This window comes from Octodon degus, unplaced genomic scaffold (genome assembly GCF_000260255.1).
Source record: "Octodon degus isolate 3935 unplaced genomic scaffold, OctDeg1.0 scaffold00081, whole genome shotgun sequence".
Taxonomy (NCBI): domain Eukaryota; kingdom Metazoa; phylum Chordata; class Mammalia; order Rodentia; family Octodontidae; genus Octodon; species Octodon degus.
The window spans coordinates 9,289,747-9,301,742 of record NW_004524657.1 but is presented as its reverse complement, the minus strand read 5'-3'; positions in this window follow the sequence as shown (position 1 = coordinate 9,301,742).

Genomic DNA, 11,996 nt, shown 5'->3' with positions numbered 1-11,996 from the left:
ATTATATCTTTCTATTTGTATTTCTTCTTTAGAGTTCTTATACTAGGGAGACTATATGATATTTACACATGTGTGTCTGGTTTATTTCACTTAAGAGTATATGTTCAAGTGACATCCACTTCAATATAAAGGCTTGCAGTTTATCATTCTTAATAGCTGAATAATATTCCATTGTGTAAAAATACCACATTCACTCAAGTTTGAGAAGCTTTGCTTTATGTGATAGTGAAGAGCAATAAAAGACTCACACGCAAGATGTTGGGACTTGAATCCAGCAAAGCTTGAGCCAGATGCAATTTGGTATCCAAAATTACACCCACGGCCTTACTTGTAGAGCACATTGCGCCACGTTGGGCTTTCTTTCTTTAAGGAACAAGCCTTGCCTGGACCCATCTTATTTTATGGTAAGGATGAGCATTTTTCAATGACTCACACCAAAACATTTGTGTCAATTATAGAACCATCATTCTTTAATTATATCACAGGTTTGTTCTCTACACATAAGTCACCCAGAGTAAACTCTTCGTTCTAACACTAAATGAAAGGGAAATATGTTGATTCAGAATTACCCAGACATGAAGACTATCCTTCATTCATATTATAATCCACTTGAGTGCTATCTGAGGAAGGCTGTCTTCCTTCCACCACTCTTTTGTCCCTCCCTGAACCTTTGCTTAGACAGGACAAACAATAGAAGGTCCCTTTTCAATAGGATCTTGGGACAGCTGCAAATTACTCCATGGGAATAAAAAACAAAACAATTGGCCAAAATCAGACATCTTTCAATTATTAAAATGTTCTTTGTATAGATAAACTAAGCTGAAAGAAGTTAAACAATTTCTTAAAACCCAAAAGTTAGGACAAATTTTATTCTGATTCATCACTGAATCAGGATAAAATTTATCCTAACTTTTGGGTTTTACGTTTTGTTCTGTTTTGTTTTGTTTGTTTTGGTTTGTTTTGTTGCAGTACCAGGGATTGAACTCAAGACCTTGCACTTCCCAAGCAAGTACTTATTCTACTGAGCTATAATAAAAACATTTTGAAAACAAATATTTTTTAAAAGAGCAGCTTCCCTCTCCTAGAAAAGTATTTCCTCTCCTTTAGAGATTTTTATCACTACATCTCTAAATAACATGAATATTCATGTATTTCTTGATTTTTTTTCAGTTTTAACACACATCTATTGATTTTCTATCAGCAAGGATGAAGCCTTAAAGTCCCCAAACACCCTTCTTTCTCTGTCCTGCCACAAGCACAGTTTTCCATTACTAGCACCATCCATTTATCTACTCCTTAGAGTATATTGAAACTTTAGTTAAATTAATATTTATTATTATGGCAAGGTAAAGCTCATTCAGAACTGAGACATGGAGCCAATACAACTGTTTTCATTTTCTTCACCACCTTTTGTGACTGAGCTTATGGTGGCCAAAGCTGGGTGAAAAGTTAATAACTGCAAGAATTTTTCTCATTTGTTCATTTGCTTCATTTTCCATTAAATTACTAATTCAACCCCAAACTCTGCCAGATGTCTAAAACTACCTTAAATATATTGTGAAATACGGTGCCAGACAGTCTGCTAATTTCATCTTCAGAAAATCTCTTCTGAAGCCCTCTGATTGGCTTAATTGTGGATATTTCCTTTCCCCCTAATGCTCAATTATTGTAGGTCCCCATTCAATCTGAAGATTCCTTTACACATTTTTGTTTAAATCCATTTTTTAACTCCCATGTATTTCTCCTTTTTAGTTGATGCTTTCATTTTATTGGACTATACCTAGTCATAAAACTATGGGAAATAAAGATGTTCAGACCTTGATTATCTGACTTTTATTATATGATCATATGTGCTTATAAATGTAGCAAAATTTATAATTCTAAGTCAGCAACATTGTCAAAATAGCTATATTATCAAAAGTGATATATGAATTCAGTGCAATCCCAATCAAAAACCAACAGCAATTTTTTACAGAACTAGAGAAAATATTCTAAAACATGGAACCAGAAGAGACCCACAACAGCTAAAACAATCCTGAGCGACAAAACCAAAACATGAGTCATCACAATCCTAAATATCAATTTAAATTATGAAGCTACAATAGTGAAAACAATGTAGCACTGAAACTGAAAGAAGACATTGATTAAAGGAATTAGATTGCGAATACAGAAACAATCCCAGGTACCATCAGCCATCTGACCTTTAAAAAAGGGGGAAAAAATACTCATAAGCAAAGAGAGTTGTACTGAGCATGGTGGTAGGTACATGCCTATAATCCCAGCACTCAGGAGGCCATGGCAACAGGATTGTTGCGAGTCTGAGGCCAGCCTGGGCTGCAAAGTGAGTTCAAGGCCAGCCTGGACTGCATAGCAAGACCCTGTCTCATAAAGACAAAAAAATAAAAAGGAAGAAGGAGCAAGAGGAGGAGGAGGAAGAGGAAGAGGAGGAGGAAGAGGAGGAGGAAGAGAAGGAGGAGGAGGAGGAGAATAGGAAGAGATGAGAAAAGAAAAAGAAAGGAAAGCCTTATTAGCAAATGGTGCTGGAAAAACTGGTTATCCAGAAGAATAAACCCAGATTTCTCACCCTGTACTAAAATAAAATCAAAATGTATTGAAGACCTAGATGTTTTTAAAAACTGAATATTCTGGAAGATACACTAAATAAAATCCTTAAAGATATAGAGATAGGCCTGGGCTTTCAAAACAGAGCCCCGATTGCACAAGAAATAATACTAGCAATCAACAAATGGGATCATATCAAATTAAAATGCTTCTGCCCAGTAAGGGAAACACCCAAAGACTGAATAAACAACCTACAGCTGACAAATGTTTTTGTCAGCTATTCCTCAAAGGACTAATATCTAGAATATATAAATAACTCAAAAATTAGACCCTCTGAAATAAGAGCCAATCAAGAATGGGCAGTTTTTAAGCAAAATACTTTGAGCAAAATAAAAGCTAGATAATTTTACTTTAACAAATAAAAGATACTAGAAATATGGAGATCATTTGCAAATGGCAAGGAAACCTAAAGATGAAGAAAAGAGGAAAGAAGAAGGGGAGTAAAAAAAACTGGGAAGTGTTATGTACACGTGCCAACTCCACATGAGGGAGGTGATCATTGTGCACTAGAAATATGTATTAATAGAATAAATGAATAAAAATTTTAAATGCATTTGGTGGAGTTTATTGCTTTGTTTTTCAACACTGTTGCTATACGTTGCTGTATGATTCAACACCATTTTCTACTAATGCAACTGTGAACCCAGGAAGTATATTTTGACAAAATAATAAAATGTTGAACATTACAGACTTTAAATTTGCAATTTACTGAAATGTTGTGTGTCCCTAAATCACATGTTTTTAAATTCTTGAAATAGAGACCTACCTCAAAGATTTCCTTTGGGCTTCTGAGGGGATCTCCAATCAATCTCATTCCAAGGGTGCTTTTGCAGAAGTGAGAGCCGAGGAAACAGCTGATGAGCTGGGAGGAGATAATGTTGTACTGGCAATGGGAACAAGGCCGGCCTTCTGTAGCTCTTCCAGCAGAGATGACGTGCTTTTTCAAATTTTCCCCACAATTTACTCAAAACTTAATTTATAAAATTAACATAAGTAGAAATCACCCAGAAAGTATTCTATAATGAAGTTTGGGATTAACAAGGTATGGGGCGTGGCCCCAAAATTTTTCATTTTTGTCATACACCCTGTTGATACTGATGTTACTGATTCCCAGTCCATGCTCTGAGTACCCAAATCCTACCCTACTGGAACTTAAGGAGAACCCAAGAGAGATTCTGAACCACTAAGCTCCTCTAACACACCCAATAGAGTCTTCTGATGAAAACTCATGTCCAGGGGCAGGGGAGATGGCTCAGTATAATAAGCACTTGCCTGGCAAACACAAGGGCCTGAGTTCAATCCCTGGTTCTGCAAAAAAGAAAAAGAAAGAAAGAAAGAAAGAAGAAAGAAAGAAAGAAAGAAAGAAAGAAAGAAAGAAAGAAAGAAAGAAGAAAGAAAACTCAAGTCCAACAAACCAAAGTAAGCTGACTTACTGATCCTTTAGGAATTTAAGAATTAAAAACCTATATTAAAACTATAATTACATTAATGGTGAAAATGAATTTTTGTAATTTACCACTAATGAAATAGATTCATTAGTGGTAAATATGTACTATTAAGAGCCTTTTGGGAGCCGGGGAGATGGCTCAGTAGAATAAGCGCTTGCCTGGCAAGTACAAGGGCCTGAGTTCAATTCCTAGTCAAAAAAAAAAAAAAAAAAAAAAACCTCTCTTACCATTATTGCTCTACATCTTATCTAGTTTTCAGTCTTAGGACATTTTAATTTTTCCCATTTATAAGGTTCTTAAAGTTGTATGTCTTTTAATTAATTTTATAGGCACTTTTTAAGTATACACAATGATTATCTTCATCACATGGAATTTGCTTGTACATGACATATCTTAATTCTTTTTTCTCATTCTCCTCCCCTCCCTTCCACCCTCTCCCCTTCCTTATTAACAAAGTCTGTTTTCATTTTTCCTTCTATTCTCTTTTTTCTTTGTCACTTTTTTCTTTTCCTCTCTCCTTCTTCCCCTTCTCATTTGAACATTTTCATCCCATTTCCTAATGTCTGTTATACACGTTAGTCCTTATTTACTTTTAGTTTCTCACTCTTTATTTTTTTAAAACAGCTTCAGAATAAAAAAACTAAAAGTTTATTTTAAAGATTGGTTGCATCTGGGTTATGATTATATTTAATTTTTTCTTCACTTTTTAATTTTTCCACAAAATGTTTATAACTGGAGAAATTTATTCTTTAAAACCTGTGTCTAGAAAAGCATATTTTGATTTCTACAGAACACTTCATGGGGCCGGGGAGATGGCTCAGTGGAATAAGTGCTTCCTTGGCAAGCGCAAGGGCCTGAGTTCCATCCCCGGTTCTGAAAAAAAAAAAAAAAAAAAAAAAAAAAAAAAAAAAAAAAAAAAAAAAAAAAAAAAAGAACACTCCATTGACACTGAAAACTATAATGATGAACTCAGTAATAAATAGAAGTATTATTCTTTTTTTTTTTTTTTTCAGAACCAGGGGTTGAACTCAGGCCCTTACACTTGTCAGGTATGTGCTTATTCTACTGAGCCATCTCCTCGGCAGAAGTATTATTCTTATGTTTACCCAAAGCCAGAGTTCTGTGTTAGAGGTCCAGTAAGAGGCAGTTATGTGGGGCCGGGGAGATGGCTCAGTGGAATAAGTGCTTCCATGGCAAGCGCAAGAGTCTGAGTTCAATCCCCGGTTCCGCCAAAAAAAAAAAAAAAAAAAAAGAGGCAGTTAAGGCAAAAGGAAAAAACTTGGACAGGACATCCTATTAGCCTTATCATGACAACCCTGAATTCAAATAGTCCTATTCATGAGCCCACAGAATGCTTTCTGCAGGTTCACAGAACAAAACCTTACAGTACTCCACGTAACCAGATGGTTTCTTAGAAAAAAAAAAAAAAAAAAAAAAAAAAATGGCTTGTCTCCTGCCTCAAGGCAGCTGCATAGTCCCAGTGATGCTTCTTCTGGGCTGTGTGGTGGTTCTGAAATTTTGTCTGTGAGGTTTTCAAATGCAAACTGATATAAACCTACCAAACTAAGCCCTGGAAAGAACTCTATCTGAGAGAAGAAAAAAAAAATAGAGGAAATTACAGAAACTTAGTTTTTACAAAAGGAACTGGTTTCTTCGTTATTGTTAATATTTTGAAATAAGCAGCAACCCTTGCTCCATTTCCTGATGCTTTTCTTACAGTCGCACCATATGACATCATCACTTATGAGCTGATGACATCACCATGCATTGCTTCATTACCCAAGGACCCCTCTGCAGAGAGGATAGCTGAGTGAATGACAGAAATGGTGGAATCTCCTCCTACACATGAGTCAGGGAGGAAGTGTGGAGGCGTTGGTCAGAGGTGTGTATGAGATGGATATGCAGAAATGAGGGGAGTTTTTTTGGCCACTAGCCCAAAAACCCCTGGAATATATTCTTAGAGATTTAAAATAGCCTAAGTGCCATATGGCCAAATAGAATCAAAACCCATTGCCCCAGGAATGAATGCTCTGGCCATCTCCTCCCCATACTCTTATTTATTGCTTTGCTTCACCCTGAGCTAGTCATGGAGACCTCCCAGACTTTGCCCTGTTCTTCCTCTTCCTCCAGATAAATCTTTGCAGAAGTGTCCTTCTTTTGACCTTTATCCTTGCTTACTGATTCTATCACTAAAAAAGCCAAAAAAGTTTCAGTTTGGTGCTGTTTTTTTCACAGAAACTCTTGTACTGAGAAGGCTGGCCTTCTGGACCTTCTCAGAGGATAAACTAGACACGTATTCCAAGTGATCACTCATCCTTTGTGCCATTCCACAACTATAAGCTTCAACAAAGAAGTCCTACCATTTTCAAAGCCCACCGAGGAAGTACACACTATGTGCTGGAAACACCTGGGGAAATTCCCCCAGCTATCCTTGTCTGAGCAATCCCAAAAAAAAGAACAGCTATGAAGAGCTTGGGTCAGGCCACAAAGCACAATTACGGGTGACAGACACAGAACAGGAAAAGCAGAAAGCTTTGAGATGAAATCCTCCAAAGAATAGTAAAATCTATAAAACCTCTGGAACATTGGATAGAGGCCGAGGCTGTCATAAGCTCTTCCTCAACCCCTTTAGAGATACAAATTTCCCTGTGGGCAGAATCCTGATGAGGTACTGTCTAAGTTACTCTTCTTTCTTTGCTGGGACAAATACCCAACACCCAAAATGAAAGAAGGAAAGTTTTATTTAGCTCACAGTTACTGGAGATTTCAGTCCATACACAGCTGGCTCCAAGGCAGAGCAGCACATGGCAGGGGACAACATTTCAGGGTGGTGGCAAAGAGCAGGAGAGCCAAGGGAGGAGTAGCAGCAACAATGGCCACAGAGAGGAAGTCTGTCTCTCTGTCTCACTTAGCTTACATGCAGGCTATCCACTTCAGGCTGGATATAACATTCACACCCCTAATCTCAGCAGTACTAAGACCCATAATCCCAGTGGATCGTGAGTTAATCTCAAACTCTAGAAATTCCCACCCCAAGACTGCATGAGGCTTTGGGGGGACAACTAGACACAAACCATAATAGGTACCTCAGTGAATCCTTGGAAGATAGTAATTAAAAGGCTGATGTCATGATTCGAAGGCTGATTAGGTTAATATCATACCTCGATATGTACCAGCTGTGTGATTTATAATGGTTGTTTAACCTCCCTAAGCCTCAGCTTCAACATCTGTGAAATAACTAATGGCACCTAAAATTCATGGAGCTGCTGTTAGTTTTCAGGCGAGACATGTTTATAAATACTTGTATTAGCATTCCAATTGCTTGGACAGATTACCCAACACCCACAACTTAAAAGAGGAAAGGTTTAATTTGGCCCACCATTTCAGGGGATTCAGCTGCCTCTGAGATAAAATTGTCTTGGCAGAAGGGTGTGGCAAAGAAAGATGCTTAGTTCATAGTGGCCAGGCAGGGGGAACAGTGAAAGAGAAAAAGGGGCCATAGTACTCAAGGCCACACCTCTATAACCTGCCCAGCCACACTTGCAAGTGTGCTTCATTAATCACCTAGGTGGTTCCCAAGCCAATCAGGTGACATAATAAGTTTAACAACTATAGTACTATACGTGGAAATCATACAGTGCACAGCATGTACTATGCCTTCAAAAGAGGATAGCTATTACTAGTTGTGGGTATAGGGCCATGTGTAAGTTTGTGTGTAGGGCTGTGTGTGAATAGGAGTGTGTATAAAGGCTGTGTTTGGGATACCTTGTATATCACATAACTAGAAAAGATAAGAAAAAACTCTGGTTTTAATTTTGGATTTATTCAAGGAAAAAAATAGCATGTAGGATGTTTTATATGGTATAATCCCTGTAATAAGATCAGATAACAAGGTACTATGACAAAGTTATCCTGTCTTCTGGCTTAATGGCATTTCAAATGCACTGGGAGCTGTTGTAGGTAAACTACTGTACAAGTCTCTATATGTTTTTAAAAATGCATTACACAGAGTTAAATACAAAAGAAGGACCTTATTAAAGATGTGTACAATAGTGGTCACATCTGCTACAAAGAAGACTGAGTGCAATCACATTAAAATGAAAAGCAGAAGAGTTTGTAAGCACCATGGTAAGCTAGCAGAGAAAAGCCAAGGACATGGTGAGAAGGGTAGTCAGTGTGAGGAGGCATCTGGGTTTGCTAGCTGGAGCTTTTTGAAGTTAAATCCTACCCTTCCCAGACCCTTGAGAAAAATGTTCCTGGATTGTAAAACTGGCAAGAAGCTGGGAGCAGATTGATATCTCAAAAGGGTAGAGGAAGAACTTATGATTGTATGCTTTCTAAAGTAAATATTCTTTCTAAAAAAGAAATCAGGAACCTATTGTCAAAAAGAAAACTTCCAAATTTTACCCAAATTGAAAGAAATTATAAGACCATCTTGGACATAAAACCAGAGTGGTAGATGTGTTAACCGTCTTTCTATCGTTGTAACTAAATAGCTGCTATAATCAACCTTTAAAAATGAAAGGTTTGTTTTGGCGCACAGTTTCAGAAGTTTAGGCCCATGGCCATTTGGCCTGTGCTTTGGAGGTGTAGCAACAGAATACATCATGATGGAAGTGTGTATCCCAGGAGCCTTTTCACTTCATGACTGCCAGGAATTAGACAGAAAGGAGCTGGTTCCCAAAATCCCCTTCACAGTATACCCCTAATGACCCAAGTGCCTTGCAAGAGGCCTCACCACTTAAAGGATCAACTGCCTCTTGGGCCACAGAGATAGCTCAGTGGTCTAAGCACCTGCCTAGGCAAGAACAAGGACTCAGGTTTGATCTCTGGCACGAAATTGCATAGTGAATCCCTGTATTAAATACATTAAAAAAAAACCTCACTTCCCAGTAGCACCTCAGGCTAGGGACTGGGCCTTTAACACATAGGCTTTGGGGACAGTCAAGGTCTAAACCATAGCAATCGTGTCAATATAAATGCTTCCATGTACCTTAGTCATCTGAGGTACATTTTCTATCATCTGTCCAACACTAGCTGTTCATTCCCATTTATAAATAATTTGACTCTTAACCATCTGAACACTCCCATCATTTAAGTCAATACCTCCTGTTAGAGAAAGGTACATAATTTAGAGAAAGACACTATTACAAGTCTGCTGTTATCTAGAGGTAGTGAAGGGCCTACCTGCATCTCTGTTCATTCTGTTAAGGCAAGACCTTCAGCAAAATCTTGATGTAGACAAAGGATCATCACTTTTTTCTCCCTTTCCAGCCCCTCTTCTTATTTCAGAGACACCTACAACCAACCACCAACCCCCATGCCTTTAACATCTCCTCTTCTTTCCTTTAAGAAAACTTGCTCCTGACTCTTATAGAAAAAAAAAAAAAAGTGGCCAATGGCTTGGAAGTCACAGTGTGTGTTTAGAAACTAAAATTTAACCTCAGCAGTATTTCTGGTTCTTCCAACAATGGGTTGCAATTTTAGAAATCTTCCTCTTCCAGAAAATTGCTGCCACATTGAAACACAGGGCAGGGAAGCATCCATGGGGACTCAGCCTGCCGAGGACAAACCTGGAGAGCTGGGGAGTAGCCCAGTGCCATACCTAGGATCACAGTCACTAAGAGAGGATCTGAAAGTGGGAAGAAGGGGGGCACTGGGAAACTTGAGAAACAATATCAAAAGAATATGTCAAACCAAAGCAGCAAGATGAAAATCAATGTTTCCTCCATCTTACTTTTGCCCCAGATGAATTCTAGTAGACAAACACAGCAATAGAAAGCAAAAAAAGGGACTTTACTGTTTAATTTTTATCCCTGAAGTATAAAAGCCTCCCTTCTAAAGCCTTTTCTTCTGAGTTCAGGTTCTTACAGGTTATTTACTCCAAATGCCACCTCAATTGCTTCTGTACCTCGGGCTTGCACTGTGGTGTACCAAAGATTTGAAAAAACATTTCACTAAAATTATATAAATGTCCAAGAAGCATGGACACAATTCTAATGCCTGCTGAAATGACTATTGCACCAAAAACAGACAATAGCAACAACTGGCAAGAACATTGAGGAACCACAAGTGCATGACTGAGGTATAGAAGGCAGTTTGCATTATTGATAATGGGACTTCACAACCATGATTGCAAGGGAATTTGGGCAAAGACAGGATACAAAAGGATTCTGGTTATAACTGCTAGGTCACCACTATAAAACAGAGGAACCCAGTAAATTTCTATAAAAGAGGGTGCAATCCTAACTAATTAAGTCATGAGATAAAGAGGCTTCCTTTGCCACACACTCCTGTTCTATATAAAGATTTAAGCATAGTGATTTTTTTTTCAATCAGACTTCCCCAGAGATGTTGGACTTGTTGCCTTGTGTCAGTAAATTGAATCTATTCTTACTAGATAGGATCTATAATATTCTTACTATGCAGGATCTGAGTGTGGAAGATTCCCAGCAGAAATGATACCCTCTTAAAGTATTTCTTAAAAGAAATTCTTCAGTAAATCAAATATAAAGGAAAACCCTGTGATACTTAAGGGTGGTCTTCCTTGACTCTTGTTAACATCCTTTGAAAGTGATCAGCTGGACTGATTTCAAAATATTCAGAGCCGGCAACATCATTTCCTCCTGGGAAAAGCCAAACTTCTAAAAATCACTACAGAATTGTTGATATAGGGTAATTCAGAGCTAAATTGACCCAGAAGGATTTTTTTTTCTTAAAAGGGAACATTGCTATAAAGAGAGTTTGCTTTTATTCCTGACCTAAATCTTTCACTTCCTCTCACAGGAGAGAAGTAGATGTTCGGTGTGGGGTTGGGGAGGCCATGGGGAAGATAGAGGAAACAAAATAAAATTGTGGTTGAAATTTTTCTTTAAAACATCAGTCAAACACTCCCTCATACATGTGTCTTAAACTTCAATCTGGAAAAGCATCTTCATTTTTATTCATAAGTTAATTTTTTATGCCTTAACCATTCCAAATTTTTATTAAATGAATGAATAAAATGAAATTATAAAAAGCAAAATCAGAGGTTGAGGAGATAGCTCGGTAGTCACAGTGTCTGCTTGGCAAGTGCAAGGACCTGGGTTCAATTCCAGATGCCATGTACAGTTCCGGCCACTGAAACTGGGCACAGTGGCTCACACCTGTAACCGCAGCACTGGGGAAACTGAGACAGGAGGATCCATATAAGTCCAAGCTATGTAGTGAAAACATCTGTCAAATTAACAAATAAATATTCTTTTAAAAAAGCAGAATCAACAACACACAGAGATCATTTCAAAAATGGTACTGAAACAATTAGATATTGATGAGGAAAAGGATTTAGTCAAACCCTTATCTCACACCATACCCAAAAATTAACTCAAAGTGAATATAGATCTGATAGCTTTGAAGTATTCATAAAAGAGAAAATGTTACAATTTTTAGAAGAAAACTTGAGAGAAAATCTTTGTGAAGAATAAAATGCAAAAAAATTAATTATTGTGACTTTGGACTAAATTAAGATTTTTTAACTAAGGCACAATTTACAAAAGAAAAAATTAATACATTAGATCATAAAAACTGAAAGTTTTTGAGAATCTTCAGAAGATTTTTTTAATCTAGCAGAAAATTGGAAAGATTCTCACCCTGACTAACTATATATACTGATACCTGTGAACTAAGGTACTGCACTGCAGATGGTAATTTGTAACAGTTGTTTCATGTTGGGAGTGCCTGTCATTGTGGTATTCTGAATATGGGCTACTTGTCATGAAATGTCAGTTGCTGCTATGATGTCTCTTGGGTAGGTGGTTGTTCAAGAAGAAGGGGATGGTGAAGGAAAGCAAGAGACAGGAAAAGGAATATTGTGGGACTGTCCTACTTCAAGGTTGTATATGGTGAGATTTTTGGACTTATGTGTAAACATAAGAAGTATATAACTCT